Genomic DNA, 18201 nt, shown 5'->3' on the forward strand with positions numbered 1-18201 from the left:
AATTTAATATTGGTTTTTTTTCTTTCTTATTGGATAATGATGCTGTGATGAGATGAGCACCATATGGTGTTTTAGGGCAGTGGAAGTATCCGTGAGCCCATTTATCTAATGACTTCTCCTTCCACTGAGCATCATTTTTTTTCTTTCAATTATAATTTGTTTTGGTAGTTTAGGAGTAGAAAAATGGCGTCCATTACCAATTCTGGGGGATAAATCTGGTTCCTCTTGGTATAATGGCTCGGGCGCAATATCAATTGTGGTTATCCTGATTGATGGATAACTTTTGTAATGCCATTAGATCCTGGAAACGCCACTTATATTTTTTAGCTCTAGTTTTTTTTCCTTCATTTGATTCTATTGCATTTCTTTGCTTAATCTTCACAGGAATCTAAATATTGTGAGAAAAGTTGAAAAGCTTTGGGAGCCTGAGGTTCAAGAAAACTAGAATCAATCTTCAATTTTGTTTGGATGGAATTGTTGGCACAGTATTTGGACATGGGAGGAGGGATACAGGGTATATGCTGCGGATCAATCTTCACCCCGGATGCAGTTGGTGGTATCTGTAGCACTGTGGAGTCTACAGGTAAGGCTTTCCTGCTTAAATTTGTGGTGGGATGCATACTTATTGGCTGTTTGTTGTATTCAATTTCTCATTTGTGGGAATTCTTGTGTAGTTTCACTTGTTTAAATTAATACAAAGTAGTATTTTAGGTTCAGTCTGATGCTTTGTTTCTGGAAAGCTTCTCATTTCTATGTAGTTTAGTTTATGTGGACCGTGGTATATATCAGAATCTACCCATATCCTTGTCAATCGTAAAGGGTATATTTGACTTGGGATGTGTTTTAGGTTCTCGATATTGTTGTAGTGCTAGAGTTTGAGCTACGATGCGGAATGGAATTTTGTGGCTTGTGTCGTGTATTACTCGGCCTTTGTTGTTATGACATGGTTATATTTGTGCCTAGTTATCTGGAAAATGGAAAGATGCTGGCTTTGGCTCAAGGAAAGTTTGGCTTGATTGGTTCTCTAATTGCACTAGTACTAAAGTTTCACTTAAAATAATGTGAGAATGAATTCTGGAGCATGTATCATATTTTTATTATAACTTGTGTTATTCGGCTCAACATTATTAACTTGAATTCGATAATATTACATTGATCACCACCGACGTCGTTATTGCTCCCGACGACACTCAATTTCAGATGATAAATCACTCTTTTCTTGGCTCTATTGGTATGAACTTTGAGCTCCAATTCACTACTCTCCAAATCCACCATCCCTTCTCCCTCTACATTGTAAACTGTAGAGGACCCTCTTCTGTTACTATGCCTTTTCAACATCGAAATACCCCTCGACTCAGTTGAAAATTGGCATTCCTTGTACGACCCACCAAGCTGCGAATGCAACGAATAGCTGTTGTTTTTGGTGTCAAAGAAGTGAAAGTTCCCATTAGTAGTAGTCTCGCTGCTGGCTGCTATGGATGGCCCCGGCCTCTGACAACGGCGGTGGTGCCAGCAGGCATGTGGTAGTTAATTGCTGACATTTTACAGAACCTTGAAGTGAAAAATTAGTGTGGTTGGAAATATTTTGGATTTTTTTCTTTATTCAAGTTTGGAAGAGCATGGGGGCCTGGGCTGGATTTAACAATATTCATCACGAGTGTGTTCTTGTTTGAGAGAAGAACGGGGCTGTGAAATTTCCCTTCTCTTCTCTTTCATGACTTTGTATATACGAAGTGTAACGAATGCAAGGTAGTATGAGGATTTGTGAAAAAAGAGAGACAAGGGAAATGGTTTGACTATGGGGGCTAATTACTTAGAATATTGACAAAAAAAAGAAAAGTCGAACACTTAGGGTTCTGACAGGAATTTGGTATCAATCTCCTGACACAATTTTTTTTTTTTAAAAGATGTCAGCCCAGCAGCCCACCTGCAACAAGTAAAAAAAAACCAGACTCATATTCATAAGTCGGGCCCGGCAGTCCACTTGCAACAAGTAAAAAAAAAAAAAAGTCTTGACTCATATTCATAAGTCGACAAAAAAGGAAAAGGCTGGCAGAATCTCAAGAAACGTGTGTTCAGGAGCGGACTCTAGTCTGGTGAAAATTTACTCTAGTAGCTAGCTAGTAGTAGTGGTACCTGTATGATAATTAAGTTTCCAAGGGGAGCAAGTCTGGCGTGTGAAGAAATTTACCAGCTAAAACAAGCCATCCATTTTCAGCTAAGCAGCTAATGATCATTTATGATTTATCACTCCCTGACTGCCTTCTTCTGCTTCTGCTTGCTGCCTTCTCAGTTCTGACTTATCCCGTGCAGATACACCAGAGCCTCACAATCATTTTGCTTTGCTACAAAATATAACACAATAAGTATATAGTAGTAGTAATTAATATACTTAGAAATATTACATTATAATTAAGTTCTTAATATATAGCCAGAAGGAAAAAAAAAAAGAAAAAAGAGAGCACTTAATTAGATAGCCAAAAAGTTCAGGCTGACAAGTTATTTTAGATGGATGTTTCAGTTTAATCAGGGTTAGGGGTGAAATTCATGAAATTTTCTTTGAGTAAACTGATTTCAATCTCCTGCCCGCTATTATGCAGTATAAATTAGAATCACACGAGTCCCATGAAGAAGTCTTTTTCAAAGTTAGTTGTAAAAAGAGGGTAATTTGATCGCATTAATCTTGAATCTATAAGAACCATGAACGGAATAATGAGACATATCATGAAGCTTATCTACCGTACAACCAATTCAATTACTGGTGTGTATATATATATATCACTTGCAAACTACAAATCAACTTCAATCTATTTATGAAATGAAAAGCCAGCGGGAAAATTTTTCACAAGAATGAATAATGACGATAACATGTTGCATGCATGCTTGTATTTATTGTAGTCATGCAAGAGATTTCATCCTGTTTCAATGGATGGTACTTTTCTTATTTTTTGCGAGCCTTATTAGAACTTGAAACTATAAAAATTTTGACTCTCTTCTTCTAAGTTGAAGCAAGATTTCTTTTCTTTCTTTCTTTCTTTTTTCCCCCTTTTTAGAAAGCATTTTTTTTATTGACAACCGATTTGTTCATTTAAATTCTTGATCATGGATTAATGTTCTAATTCTGCCTTCCCTCTCTTATAAACATAAACATGAAAGCTTGATATATATGAAGCAGCATGGGGTGTTAATGGATGAGAGTTGGAAACTTCATCCTTTCCCCATAACAGGAGAAAAGAAAAATAAATCTTGAGGTCAGTTCCCTCTATCATGTGACCAAAAAGAAATAATGAAAATGGAAGTGTGGAAAAACTGAAACAAAGACTTGTGTGTCTAACGTGCTGCTTCTTTTTTTTTTTTTTTTTCAAAAAGCAACATCTTCATGCTGCTCATTTTGGTGAAATTTGCTTAATTTCTGTATCGGTGATGAAGAGAACAAGTCATGAATATGAGTCCGCCAGCCAATGAATATGATTCTGCCAGTCTTTTCCTTTTTTCCTTTTTTGTCGACTTATGAATATGAGTCAGGTTTTTTTTTTAATAAAGACAAATAATACAGCAAAATAAAAGACATAGAAATTTACATCGGTCAAATTGACCTACGTTCACGGGCGAAAAAGGAGCAAAATTTTCACTATGAAGAAGATATACGAAAGTCTTAGAAAAGTGGTTTCTAAGTCCAAAGGACACCTAATACTAAAACACAATAGAGTTCAAAAGATTTAACTAAACAAAAGGTTTAATGACTCAAAAGTTCAAATAACCTACTAATACTCTCTTGGTTCAGTGCGTTTAATTTCATCATAGGAGTCTTTTATTTATAGGAAACAAAAGAATGCTTTTCTTAAACTTCTGCCGATGTGGGATAAGGAAGAAACTCCCACATCGGTAGTGCATAAGGGAGGTTTTCCCTTATTCCACATCGGCAGAAGTTTAAGGAAAGCCTTCTTTTGTGTCCTATAAATAAAGGGCTCCTATGATGGAGTTAAGCATACTAAACCAAGAGAGCATTAGTGGGTTATTTGGATCTTTGGGTCATTAAGCCTTTTGTTTAATTAAATCTTTTGGACTCTCTTGTGTTTTAGTATTAGGTGTCTTTTGGGTTTAGGAACCACTTTACTAAGGATTTTGTATATCTTCTTCATAGTAAAAGATTTGCTCTTCCTCCGCCCGTGGACGTAGGTCAATTTGACCGAACCACGTAAATTTCTGTGTTTTTTATTTTGCTTTGTTATTTGTTTTTATTGAGTTGCCACAACCCTTTTATATGGTCGGTTTTACCGCCTAAGTATTATATGGCTGGTGTCTACCGCCTAATTATTATATGGTCGGTTATACTGCCTATTTTGTTCTAATTTTAGTTTGTTTATTCTTGAGCCAGTCCTAACAAACTGATGCAGACTGGTTGTCGGGCTCTGTCAATCCGGCAGCCTGTTATATTTAAAAAAAAAAATTGTGTTAGGAGCCCGGCACCAATGGATTGATATCACACTTCTGTCAGAACAATAAGTGTTTGACTTTTCTTTTTTTTTTTGCCAATATTCTAAGTAATTAGTCCTAGTTGTGCCTTATTAGCACGACGGGCATGGAGGGAGAAAAGTCTGTGCTAGAATCATAGTTGATGGAATTTTTGTTTAAATACCATTATATTCTAAGGAATTAGTCTCATTTAATTTATTTATTTTAAAAAGTGCCTGCTGTGATAGACAGGTGGTCATACAATTGTTTTTAGTGGTAAGGACCAAAATGTAAATAATGGTGACCCTTTTTTGAGCGCGGCCAAGAAGCGGTACCGTGTGATTAATGGATACGATGGGCACTTATTTACATTTTGATCCCTCCCGTCTAACAGGCATGTTTGGGCACTAAATACAACAGGCATGTTTGGGCACTTTTGAAAAAATAAATAAATCAAATGGTCCGCCATGTCTAATAGAAGAAAGCTCCACCTGTAGGAGAATACCACATACATGGCCCGCTAAATAGTTTGTGGACTGTCTTACAGTACGTGGGATCCACATATTGTGAGCCTTGCAAGACTAAAAAAGAGTTGAGATCTGGTTATTTTTTTTAAATATATATATATCTATATATATATATACATGAAGGGACGAAAAGCATAGCAGTTCTTAGATTATTTTAAAAAATAAAAATTGCTTGTTGTGTCTTATCAGCATGGCGGTATTTCTTATTGGGTTGTTGTGCTTGGTCACCATGGCAACCAAGAATAATTTAAAGAAAAAATGTAGCAGTTAGACTAATTGTTGATCAATGGCTAAATCAATCGTTAGTACCAACGGCTAATATATTATGGGCTTGGGGGCAATTTTTAAAAAATTATTCTTGGCTGTTGTACTTGTAGCACAGTGACCCATTAACAAATAAAAAAAAAAGAAAAGAAATAGTCTGTCTTATTGATAAGGCACGGTAGGACTAATTATTCATAATATTGTCAAAAAAATCGGACACTTACGGCTCTGACAATGATTTGGTATTAAATTATTACTGTCGGACTGTGTCAATCCTGCAGTAAAAGCAAAAAAAAACTTTTTAAACAGCATTGGCACAGTTCACACTTCACAGTCAATCAAAAATTTTTTTTTTTAAAAATAAATTGACTGTTAGCCCGGCAGCAACGGCAAAAAGTCAAAAAAAAAGAAAACTACCGTCTAATCAAGTCAGGAGGTTTCACTAATGGGTCGTCGTCCTTCTGTCATTAAATGGTGCCATTTGAAGCTTTTGATTCTCATCTGGCTCTGCTTTCTACCTCAAAAAGATTCGATTTTTGGCTCGGATTTGGATGCATCAGCTCTCCTGGAGTCCAAGGCCTTAGTTATGGACCCCTCTGGACTGCTCTCCTGCTGGGATTCAAGCAAAGCTTTTGATCACTGCTCCTGGTCCGGTGTCGCTTGCGACTCCACTTCTTGCGTAGTGGCTTTAAATATCGGCGGCGGCGGCGGAGGTGGAGGTAATTCGGGCTCGGTTTCTTATGCTAGAATTTCTCAATTTCCATTGTATGGGTCTGGAATTAGAAGGGCTTGCTCAAATACTAATGTTAAAATTTCTGGTAAATTGCCACTTGTCGTGTCCAAATTGTCCGAACTTCAGGTCTTGTCACTGCCATTCAACAAATTGAGTGGTGAAATTCCTGGTCTGGATAAACTGGAAGTTCTTGATCTTGAGGGCAATTATTAACTGGGTCTTTGTCGCTTCAGTTTAAGGGTTTGAGGAACTTGAGGGTTCTGAATTTGGGTTTAATGGGATCGTAGGGGGGATCCCAGATTCGTTCTCAAATTGTTTGGAGGTGGCTTTTTTTTTTTTAACTTTTTGCAGCTGCTGCCGGACTGTGCGATTTTAAAAAAAAAAAAACTTTTGACTGGCTGCTGGGTTGTGTCAGTGCTGTTTTTTTTTCAAAAATTTTTTTTTGCTTTTGCTACTAGTTGACACAGTCCATTAATGATAAAAAATTTAACCTACTGCATTTATACAAGAAATTAAGAAATAAAAGCTCCTTAGGTTGTAGTATCCCTAACTACTCATGCAAGTGTTATATTTGGATCATTGAGTACTACATCTAGGCTAATTATGGTGTAATTTCCTTATGCATTTGAATCCTACTTTCGTAGTGAATCAATTATACTTATAACTAATTCATACCTATTCTCATGGTTATTAAATTAGCTACAAGTTCATTTCTTCAGTGAAATTACATGAAATAAATCACTAAAAACCATATAGGTGCACCTCTACTTTCGTGAGTGTACTCCCTATGTTTAGCACTTCTTGAATTAATGTTAAATCTCAATTTTCATTGCAGAAATAACACCTTAGATAATCACAATTAATGGTACCAGATTAATCATGATTTAAAGAGCCAAAGTACTAAATAATTTGCTCAAATCATAGCAGTCAAATAGCCAAATAATAAGCACTAACAATCATAGAAAGTTCAACCAAACCCAAGGTATAAACTTTAAAAGCACATATTAAACATAAAATCCAGAACTTGCATATTAACTAAATTTGGAATCAAGTACAAAAGATAAAGAGTTGAAAAGGAATGTAACCCATGTCACTTGAGCTCATCACCTTGCCTTCTTCATCTCCATCTTAATCCTAGTCTAGCAATATACAAGAGTGGATGAATTACACTAGCTAAACTATCCTACACTAAGGAAATGGAAGAACTACATTTCTGCACTCTTCAAGCTTCTCCCGTATGATCCTCTGAATTTTTTTAGATCTCCCAAATGTCTCTGCATATAAGCTGATGAAAAGCTCCTCTCTAGTCCAAATTTGCTGCTCTTAAGGATTCTCAAATCTCAAATTTGTTAAGATAGTCAATAACAAATGTTTTTGACTTGAAAATAAGCCACCTTGTCTGCCCTTTTGTCTTCTGAAGCATGTGCACCGAATTCTCTTGCAGATTGTAGCTGGAAAGTAGTTTGAACATAAGAGAATTGACTGAGCAAATTGCAGAATTGCGGCCAGAAAACGCGCCTACACAAAACGCGGTTACAAGTCACGTTTTGTGTACTCGCGTATTCACTTTGTCCTTACTTCAACTGCATTTTCTCTATCATAAAGGCTGAACTGGCTTTTGTGGAAAACACCAAAGTTGTAGCCCTTTGAGTTAGCTTTCCAATGCTCTAAAAATCATCCAGATCGGAGCTTTGTAGCCTGAGATATGACCAAAATACTAAAGACTGGTCAGAACTCTGTTTTCCACTTTGGACAGCTGAGTTGAATTTCGGTATTTCAACTTTTGGACTATGAAAACGGCTGAATTGGACTTTGATGTCTTCATACCAAATGTAGATCTCTTTCTTAGCTTTAAATTGGTGTAAAGATCACCTCAATCCGATCAGTGTAGCTCCAGATATAGTCAAAATACCAAAACGTGTCAGAGTTGTCAAACCTGACTTTTCTTGATTCAAATTGCATTTTTCCTTTTACACTTCATATTTTATTTTCACCACTTTAATCCATCTTCAATCATCCAAATATCTTCTCAATGCACTTCATTTGATGATTGAATCATTAAACCTACAAAATATGAAGTTTTTACCATAAAAATCATAAAATGCAATGTTTAGCCACTTTAATATAAAATGTAGTTTTTTACCAAAACCTTAGTTATTTTACTTATAAAACTAAATAATTAAACCAAAATTAACTAGTAAAACACACTAAAAAATACGTAAAATATATTCTTATCAAATACCCCCACACTTGAACCATTGCTTGTCCTCAAGCAATAAGAAATACAAAACAACAATGATCCAAAATTTGAAAATAAACATATGTAGCATTTGAATTTCATTTCCTCAAAACAAAGTAAATAACCATTATGCAATTATTCAATTAAGTTCAAGTACTCATAATATCAAGTAAAGGAGAGCCAATTATACCGTAATTATAACAAGTTTAATTCAATTTTTCATCCTTAACCAATTTCATACGCAAGTAACTCATATGGTCAATAATATGCTTCCTAAACTCATGATCATTTCTTATTCAAATTTAAAAAGGAATTTATTTATATAATATAGCTAAATATTACTTAAGTTGTGAAAGTATCTTTTTACGCGAGGATCGACATTTTTAGATGAAAATCACCGGTTACTTAACACTTCACATACTTAAGTTGCTTTGCATACTCTTAATTCAAGTACCGTTTTACGCGAAAGTCGACATTTTTAGATGAAGACACCCGGTTACTAAGTACAAGAATCATTGGAGTAGAACAAATCTTATTCTTTTTTTTTTCTTCATTTCTTCATTTTTCATGTTTTTCATTTTTTTTTATTTTTTAGTAAAGATAATAACATTCCCTTGAAAGCATAATCATGAGAAGAGTATTGCAATTATTGACTATATTTATCACTTAACTTATAAAATCAAATAAAGCGAAGAAATTTCATCAAATATGTAAAAAAAAATATTGGCATAATTTTCTCCACTTTAAAAGATATACTTTCCTACAAATGCAAAAATTATAATCACATAATAGTCATTTCCAAGTTGAGTGAGAAAAGAAATTTCCAAATCACATATATTTATCTCAAATGTAGAAGAAATTTGAACTTCTAATGGTATGAAACTTGTTACCCCTTTGGATAAAATTGAAAAAATTTGAAACTTTTTGGGGCAAGTTTGCAAATTTGGACAGGATTTAACACAAGTCCAATATTTACAACTAATAAGTCAATCACATACAATGTATATAATCTCAATTCTTCCCCCCACACTTAACATACACATTGTCCTCAATGTGTAAAAAGTAAAATCAAGATAAAGAAAAGCAATACTCCCCTATTGTTGTGATTGAATATGAAACTTCAAGGTACATTGTGCGCCTGTCTTCATCACTTCAAGAGTTCCATTTGATAACCATTAGTGATATAAACCTAAAAATGAAAAATGAGAAACAAAAGTGATAACAAAGGTTTAATAAAACTAAACGGCAATCCGTAACTTCAATCCTTTGTTTTGATGGTGTACCTATAGAAAATCCACAATAAGCCACTCAAGGTACAAGAAAATATACGAGGAAAAGAAAAGAACCAAAGATCCTGCATTTTTTATTTTATTTTATTTTTTTAAAAAAAATGTGCTCAGAAAACGTGGCTTAACAAAACGTGCCATAAAGCTATGTTTTTGAAGTCGCGTTACCTTCACCAATCTTGCAGGATTGAAAACGCGGTTCTTTGAGAAAACGCGACTCCAAGTCGCGTTTTCTAAGCCGCATTTTTAGTGAACAATTACCGGTATTACTAAAACTTCTCTATTATTTAGACTATCAATGAATTATAACAAATTTAACCTACTGAAATTATACAAAATAACAAATAAAAGCTCCTTAGGTTGTAGTATCCCTAACTACTCATGCAAGTGTTATATTTGGATCATTGAGTACTACATTTAGGCTAATTATGGTGTAATTTCCTTATGCATTTGAATCCTACTTTCGTAGTGAATCAATTATACTTATAACTAATCCATACCTATTCTCATGGTTATGAAATTAGCTACAAGTTCATTTCTTCAGTGAAATTACATGAAATGAATCACTAAAAACCACATAGGTACACCTCTACTTTCGTGAGTGTACTCCCTATGTTTAGCACTTATTGAACTAATGTTAAATCTCAATTTTCATTGCAGAAATAACACCTTAGATAATCACAATTAATGGTACCAGATTAATCATGATTTAAAGAGTTAAAGTGCTAAATAACTTGCTCAAATCATAGCAATCAAATAACCAAATAATAAACATTAACAATCATAGAAAGTTCAACCAAACCCAAGGTATAAACTTTAAAGACACATAATGAACACAAAATCCAGAACTTGCATATTAACTAAATTTGGAATCAAGTACAAAAGATAAAGATTTGGAAGGAATACAACCCTTGTCACATGAGTTTTCTTTTTTGCCTTCTTCATCCTCCATCTTCTTCTTTATCTAGCTAATAACAAGAATGGATGAACTATACTACTCTATACTAAGCTAAACTAATACTAAGAGAATGGAAAAATTACATTTTTGCAGACTCCAAGCTTCTCTCGTATGTTCCTTCCAGACCTCCCTCTGATTGCTCTCTATATAAAACTGATATGAGGTGCCTTTCCACTGGTCCAAAATTTCTGCTATGATTCTCCAAATCTGAATTTGTTAAGGAAGTCAAAAATAATGGCTTTTGACTTGGAATAAGCCATGTTGTATGCTCTTTGTCTTCTGAAGCATGTGCACCGAATTCCCTTGCATCTTATAGCTGGAAAGTGGTATGAACACAAGAGAAATGGCTGAGTCAAATTGCAGAATTGCGGTCAGAAAACGCGCCTACATAAAACGCGGTTACAAGTCACGTTTTGTGTACTCGCGTATTCACTTTGTCCTTATTTCAACTGCGATTTTCTCTATCATAAAGGCTGAACTGGCTTTTGTGGAAAACACCAAAGTTGTAGCCCTTTGAGTTAGCTTTCCAATGCTCTAAAAATCATCCAGATCGGAGCTTTGTAGCCTGAGATATGACCAAAATACTAAAGACTGGTCAGAACTCTGTTTTTCACTTTGGACAGCTGAGTTGAATTTCGATATTTCAACTTTTGGACTATGAAAACGGCTGAATTGGATTTTGATGTCTTCATACCAAATGTAGATCTCTTTCTTAGCTTTAAATTGGTGTAAAGATCACCTCAATCCGATCAGTGTAGCTCCAGATATAGTCAAAATACCAAAACGTGTCAGAGTTGTCAAACCTGACTTTTTCTTGATTCAAATTGCATTTTTCCTTTTACACTTCATATTTTATTTTCACCACTTTAATCCATCTTCAATCATCCAAATATCTTCTCAATGCACTTCATTTGATGATTGAATCATTAAACCTACAAAATATGAAGTTTTTACCATAAAAATCCATAAAATGCAATGTTTAGCCACTTTAACATAAAATGTAGTTTTTTACCAAAACCTTAGTTATTTTAGTTATAAAACTAAATAATCAAACCAAAATTAACTAATAAAACACACTAAAAAATACGTAAAATATATTCTTATCAAATACCCCCACACTTGAACCATTGCTTGTCCTCAAGCAATAAGAAATACAAACCAACAATGATCCAAAATTTGAAAATAAACATATGTAGCATTTCAACTTCATTTCCTCAAAACAAAGTAAATAACCATTATGCAATTATTCAATTAAGTTCAAGTACTCATGAATAATCAAGTTACTTGATATTATGAGTACTTGAACTTAATTGAATAATTGCATAATGGTTATTTACTTTGTTTTGAGGAAATGAAGTTGAAATGCTACATATGTTTATTTTCAAATTTTGGATCATTGTTGGTTTGTATTTCTTATTGCTTGAGGACAAGCAATGGTTCAAGTGTGGGGGTATTTGATAAGAATATATTTTACGTATTTTTTAGTGTGTTTTATTAGTTAATTTTGGTTTGATTATTTAGTTTTATAACTAAAATAACTAAGGTTTTGGTAAAAAACTACATTTTATGTTAAAGTGGCTAAACATTGCATTTTATGGATTTTTATGGTAAAAATTTCATATTTTGTAGGTTTAATGATTCAATCATCAAATGAAGTGCATTGAGAAGATATTTGGATGATTGAAGATGGATTAAAGTGGTGAAAATAAAATATGAAGTGTAAAAGGAAAAATGCAATTTGAATCAAGAAAAGTCAGGTTTGACAACTCTGACACGTTTTGGTATTTTGACTATATCTGGAGCTACACTGATCGGATTGAGGTGATCTTTACACCAATTTAAAGCTAAGAAAGTGATCTACATTTGGTATGAAAACATCAAAGTCCAATTCAGCCGTTTTCATTGTCCAAAAGTTGAAATACCGAAATTCAACTCAGCTGTCCAAAGTGAAAAATAGAGTTCTGACCAATCTTTAGTATTTTGGTCATATCTCAGGCTACAAAACTCCGATCTGGATGATTTTTAGAGCATTGGAAAACTAACTCAAAGGGCTACAACTTTGGTGTTTTCAACAAAAGCCAGTTCAGCCTTTATGATAGAGAAAATCGCAGTTGAAGTAAGGACAAAGTGAATACGCGAGTACACAAAACGTGACTTGTAACCGCGTTTTGTGTAGGCGCGTTTTCTGGCCGCAATTCTGTAATTTGCTCAGTCAATTCTCTTATGTTCAAACTACTTTCCAGCTACAATCTGCAAGAGAATTCGGTGCACATGCCTCAGAAGACAAGAGGGCAATAAAGATGGCTTATTTTCAAGTCAAAAACATTTGTTATTGACTATCTTAACAATTTCAGATTTGAGAATCCTTAGAGCAGCAAATTTGGACTAGAGAGGAGCTTTTCATCAGCTTATATGCAGAGACATTTGGGAGATCTGAGGACATTGGGAATCATACGGGGGAGAGAGCTTGAAGTGCAGAAATGTAGTTCTTCCATTTCCTTTGTGTAGTATAGTTTAGCTAGTTAGTTCATCCACTCTTGTATATTGCTAGATTAGGATGAAGATTGAGATCAAGAAGGAGGAGTTGAAGCTCATGTGACAAGGGTTATCTCTTCTCCAATTCTTTATCGTTTGTACTTGATTCCAAATTTAGTTAATATGCAATTTCTGGATTTTATGTTATTTATGTGTCTTTAAAGTTTATACCTTGGGTTTGGTTGAACTTTCTATGATTGTTAGTGCTTATTATTTAGCTATTTAACTGCTATGATTTGAGCAAGTTATTTAGCACTTTGGCTCTTTAAATCATGATTAATCTGGTACCATTAATTGTGATTATCTAATGTGTTATTTCTGCAATGAAAATTGAGATTTAACATTAGTTCAATAAGTGCTAAACATAGGGAGTACACTCACGAAAGTAGAGGTGCACCTATGTGATTTTTAGTGATTCATTTCATGTAATTTCACTGAAGAAATGAACTTGTTGCTAATTTCATAACCATGAGAATAGGTATGGATTAGTTATAAGTATAATTGATTCACTACGAAAGTAGGATTCAAATGCATAAGGAAATTACACCATAATTAGCCTAGATGTAGTATTCAATGATCCAAATATAACACTTGCATGAGTAGTTAGGGATACCACAACCTAAGGAGCTTTTATTTGTTAATTTCTTGTATAAGTGCAGTAGGTTAAATTTCTTATCATTAATTGATAGTCTAAATAATAAAGAAACTTTAGTAATACCGGTAATTGTTCACTCTTCCCTGTGGGATCGACCCGATATATACCCTAAACTACTAGTTGATCTGTATACTTGCAGTGAACGGGTGTAATTCGGTTTTTTAACTTGTACGTATGTAAAATACCTGTCAAGTTTTGTGTTCTTTATGGATTTTTATGGTAAAAATTTCATATTTTGTAGGTTTAATGATTCAATCATCAAATGAAGTGCATTGATAAGATATTTGGATGATTGAAGATGGATTAAAGTGGTGAAAATAAAATATGAAGTGTAAAAGGAAAAATGCAATTTGAATCAAGAAAAGTCAGGTTTGACAACTCTGACACGTTTTGGTATTTTGACTATATCTGGAGCTACACTGATCGGATTGAGGTGATCTTTACACCAATTTAAAGCTAAGAAAGAGATCTACATTTGGTATGAAGACATCAAAGTCCAATTCAGTCGTTTTCATAGTCCAAAAGTTGAAATACCGAAATTCAACTCAGCTGTCCAAAGTGGAAAACAGAGTTCTGACCAGTCTTTAGTATTTGGTCATATCTCAGGCTACAAAGCTCCGATCTGGATGATTTTTAGAGCATTCGAAAGCTAACTCAAAGGGCTACAACTTTGGTGTTTTCCACAAAAGCCAGTTCAGCCTTTATGATAGAGAAAATCACAGTTGAAGTAAGGACAAAGTGAATACGCGAGTACACAAAACGTGACTTGTAACCGCGTTTTATGTAGGCGCGTTTTCTGGCCGCAATTCTGTAATTTGACTTAGCCATTTCTCTTGTGTTCATACCACTTTCCAGCTATAAGATGCAAGGGAATTCGGTGCACATGCCTCAGAAGACAAGAGGGCAATAAAGATGGCTTATTTTTAAGTCAAAAACATTTGTTATTGACTATTTTAACAAATTCAGATTTGGAGAATCATAGCAGAAATTTTGGACCAGTGGAAAGGCACCTCATATCAGTTTTATATAGAGAGCAATCAGAGGGATGTCTGGAAGGAACATACGAGAGAAGCTTGGAGTCTGCAAAAATGTAGTTTTTCCATTCTCTTAGTATTAGTTTAGCTTAGTATAGAGTAGTATAGTTCATCCATTCTTGTTATTAGCTAGATAAAGAAGAAGATGGAGGATGAAGAAGGCAAGGAAGAAAACTCATGTGACAAGGGTTGTATTCCTTCCAAATCTTTATCTTTTGTACTTGATTCCAAATTTAGTTAATATGCAAGTTCTGGATTTTGTGTTCATTATGTGTCTTTAAAGTTTATACCTTGGGTTTGGTTGAACTTTCTATGATTGTTAATGTTTATTATTTGGTTATTTGATTGCTATGATTTGAGCAAGTTATTTAGCACTTTAACTCTTTAAATCATGATTAATCTGGTACCATTAATTGTGATTATCTAAGGTGTTATTTCTGCAATGAAAATTGAGATTTAACATTAGTTCAATAAGTGCTAAACATAGGGAGTACACTCACGAAAGTAGAGGTGCACCTATGTGGTTTTTAGTGATTCATTTCATGTAATTTCACTGAAGAAATGAACTTGTAGCTAATTTCATAACCATGAGAATAGGTATGGATTAGTTATAAGTATAATTGATTCACTACGAAAGTAGGATTCAAATGCATAAGGAAATTACACCATAATTAGCCTAGATGTAGTACTCAATGATCCAAATATAACACTTGCATGAGTAGTTAGGGATACTACAACCTAAGGAGCTTTTATTTGTTATTTTGTATAATTTCAGTAGGTTAAATTTGTTATAATTCATTGATAGTCTAAATAATAGAGAAGTTTTAGTAATACCGGTAATTGTTCACTAAAAATGCGGCTTAGAAAACGCGACTTGGAGTCGCGTTTTCTCAAAGAACCGCGTTTTCAATCCTGCAAGATTGGTGAAGGTAACGCGACTTCAAAAACATAGCTTTATGGCACGTTTTGTTAAGCCACGTTTTCTGAGCACATTTTTTTTAAAAAAATAAAATAAAATAAAAAATGCAGGATCTTTGGTTCTTTTCTTTTCCTCGTATATTTTCTTGTACCTTGAGTGGCTTATTGTGGATTTTCTATAGGTACACCATCAAAACAAAGGATTGAAGTTACGGATTGCCGTTTAGTTTTATTAAACCTTTGTTATCACTTTTGTTTCTCATTTTTCATTTTTAGGTTTATATCACTAATGGTTATCAAATGGAACTCTTGAAGTGATGAAGACAGGCGCACAATGTACCTTGAAGTTTCATATTCAATCACAACAATAGGGGAGTATTGCTTTTCTTTATCTTGATTTTACTTTTTACACATTGAGGACAATGTGTATGTTAAGTGTGGGGGGAAGAATTGAGATTATATACATTGTATGTGATTGACTTATTAGTTGTAAATATTGGACTTGTGTTAAATCCTGTCCAAATTTGCAAACTTGCCCCAAAAAGTTTCAAATTTTTTCAATTTTATCCAAAGGGGTAACAAGTTTCATACCATTAGAAGTTCAAATTTCTTCTACATTTGAGATAAATATATGTGATTTGGAAATTTCTTTTCTCACTCAACTTGGAAATGACTATTATGTGATTATAATTTTTGCATTTGTAGGAAAGTATATCTTTTAAAGTGGAGAAAATTATGCCAATATTTTTTTTTACATATTTGATGAAATTTCTTCGCTTTATTTGATTTTATAAGTTAAGTGATAAATATAGTCAATAATTGCAATACTCTTCTCATGATTATGCTTTCAAGGGAATGTTATTATCTTTACTAAAAAATAAAAAAAAATGAAAAACATGAAAAATGAAGAAATGAAGAAAAAAAAAAGAATAAGATTTGTTCTACTCCAATGATTCTTGTACTTAGTAACCGGGTGTCTTCATCTAAAAATGTCGACTTTCGCGTAAAACGGTACTTGAATTAAGAGTATGCAAAGCAACTTAAGTATGTGAAGTGTTAAGTAACCGGTGATTTTCATCTAAAAATGTCGATCCTCGCGTAAAAAGATATTTTCACAACTTAAGTAATATTTAGCTATATTATATAAATAAATTCCTTTTTAAATTTGAATAAGAAATGATCATGAGTTTAGGAAGCATATTATTGACCATATGAGTTACTTGCGTATGAAATTGGTTAAGGATGAAAAATTGAATTAAACTTGTTATAATTACGGTATAATTGGCTCTCCTTTACTTGATATTATGAGTAAATTGAACTTAATTGAATAATTGCATAATGGTTATTTACTTTGTTTTGAGGAAATGAAATTCAAATTCTACATATGTTTATTTTCAAATTTTGGATCATTGTTGTTTTGTATTTCTTATTGCTTGAGGACAAGAAATGGTTCAAGTGTGGGGGTATTTGATAAGAATATATTTTACGTATTTTTTAGTGTGTTTTACTAGTTAATTTTGGTTTAATTATTTAGTTTTATAAGTAAAATAACTAAGGTTTTGGTAAAAAACTACATTTTATATTAAAGTGGCTAAACATTGCATTTTATGATTTTTATGGTAAAAACTTCATATTTTGTAGGTTTAATGATTCAATCATCAAATGAAGTGGATTGAGAAGATATTTGGATGATTGAAGATGGATTAAAGTGGTGAAAATAAAATATGAAGTGTAAAAGGAAAAATGCAATTTGAATCAAGAAAAGTCAAGTTTGACAACTCTGACACGTTTTGGTATTTTGACTATATCTGGAACTACACTGATCGGATTGAGGTGATCTTTACACCAATTTAAAGCTAAGAAAGAGATCTACATTTGGTATGAAAACATCAAAGTCCAATTCAGCCGTTTTCATAGTCCAAAAGTTGAAATACTGAAATTCAACTCAGCTGTCCAAAGTGGAAAATAGAGTTCTGACCAGTCTTTAGTATTTTGGTCATATCTCAGGCTACAAAGCTTCGATCTAGATTGTTTTTAGAGCATTGGAAAGCTAACTCAAAGGGCTACAACTTTGGCGTTTTCCACAAAAGCCAGTTCAGCCTTTATGATAGAGAAAATCACAGTTGAAGTAAGGACAAAGTGAATACGCGAGTATACAAAACGTGACTTGTAACCGCGTTTTGTGTAGGCGCGTTTTCTGGCCGCAATTCTGCAATTTGCTCAGTCAATTCTCTTATGTTCAAACTACTTTCTAGCTACAATCTGCAAGAGAATTCGGTGCACATGCCTCAGAAGACAAGAGGGCAATAAAGATGGCTTATTTTCAAGTCAAAAACATTTGTTATTGACTATCTTAACAATTTCAGATTTGAGAATCCTTAGAGCAGCAAATTTGGACTAGAGAGGAGCTTTTCATCAGCTTATATGCAGAGACATTTGGGAGATCTGAGGACATTGGGAATCATACGGGGGAGAGAGCTTGAAGTGCAGAAATGTAGTTCTTCCATTTCCTTTGTGTAGTATAGTTTAGCTAGTTAGTTCATCCACTCTTGTATATTGCTAGATTAGGATGAAGATTGAGATCAAGAAGGAGGAGT

The 18201-nt window shown here is 33.7% G+C and overlaps 2 non-coding genes across 2 annotated transcripts; both read left to right on the plus strand.

Annotated features, from left to right (window-relative positions):
- The first annotated feature begins 38 nt into the window (after positions 1-38).
- On the plus strand, positions 39-133 carry LOC113772697. Its single transcript, XR_003468656.1, has one exon. It is a non-coding gene; the product is annotated as a small nucleolar RNA Z152/R70/R12 (small nucleolar RNA).
- Positions 134-195: 62 nt separating this feature from the next.
- Positions 196-322, plus strand: LOC113772711. The gene has a single exon (XR_003468669.1). It is a non-coding gene; the product is annotated as a small nucleolar RNA snoR80 (small nucleolar RNA).
- The last annotated feature ends 17879 nt before the right edge of the window (positions 323-18201 follow it).

Source organism: Coffea eugenioides, chromosome 5 (assembly GCF_003713205.1).
Source record: "Coffea eugenioides isolate CCC68of chromosome 5, Ceug_1.0, whole genome shotgun sequence".
In the NCBI taxonomy this organism is placed as follows: domain Eukaryota; kingdom Viridiplantae; phylum Streptophyta; class Magnoliopsida; order Gentianales; family Rubiaceae; genus Coffea; species Coffea eugenioides.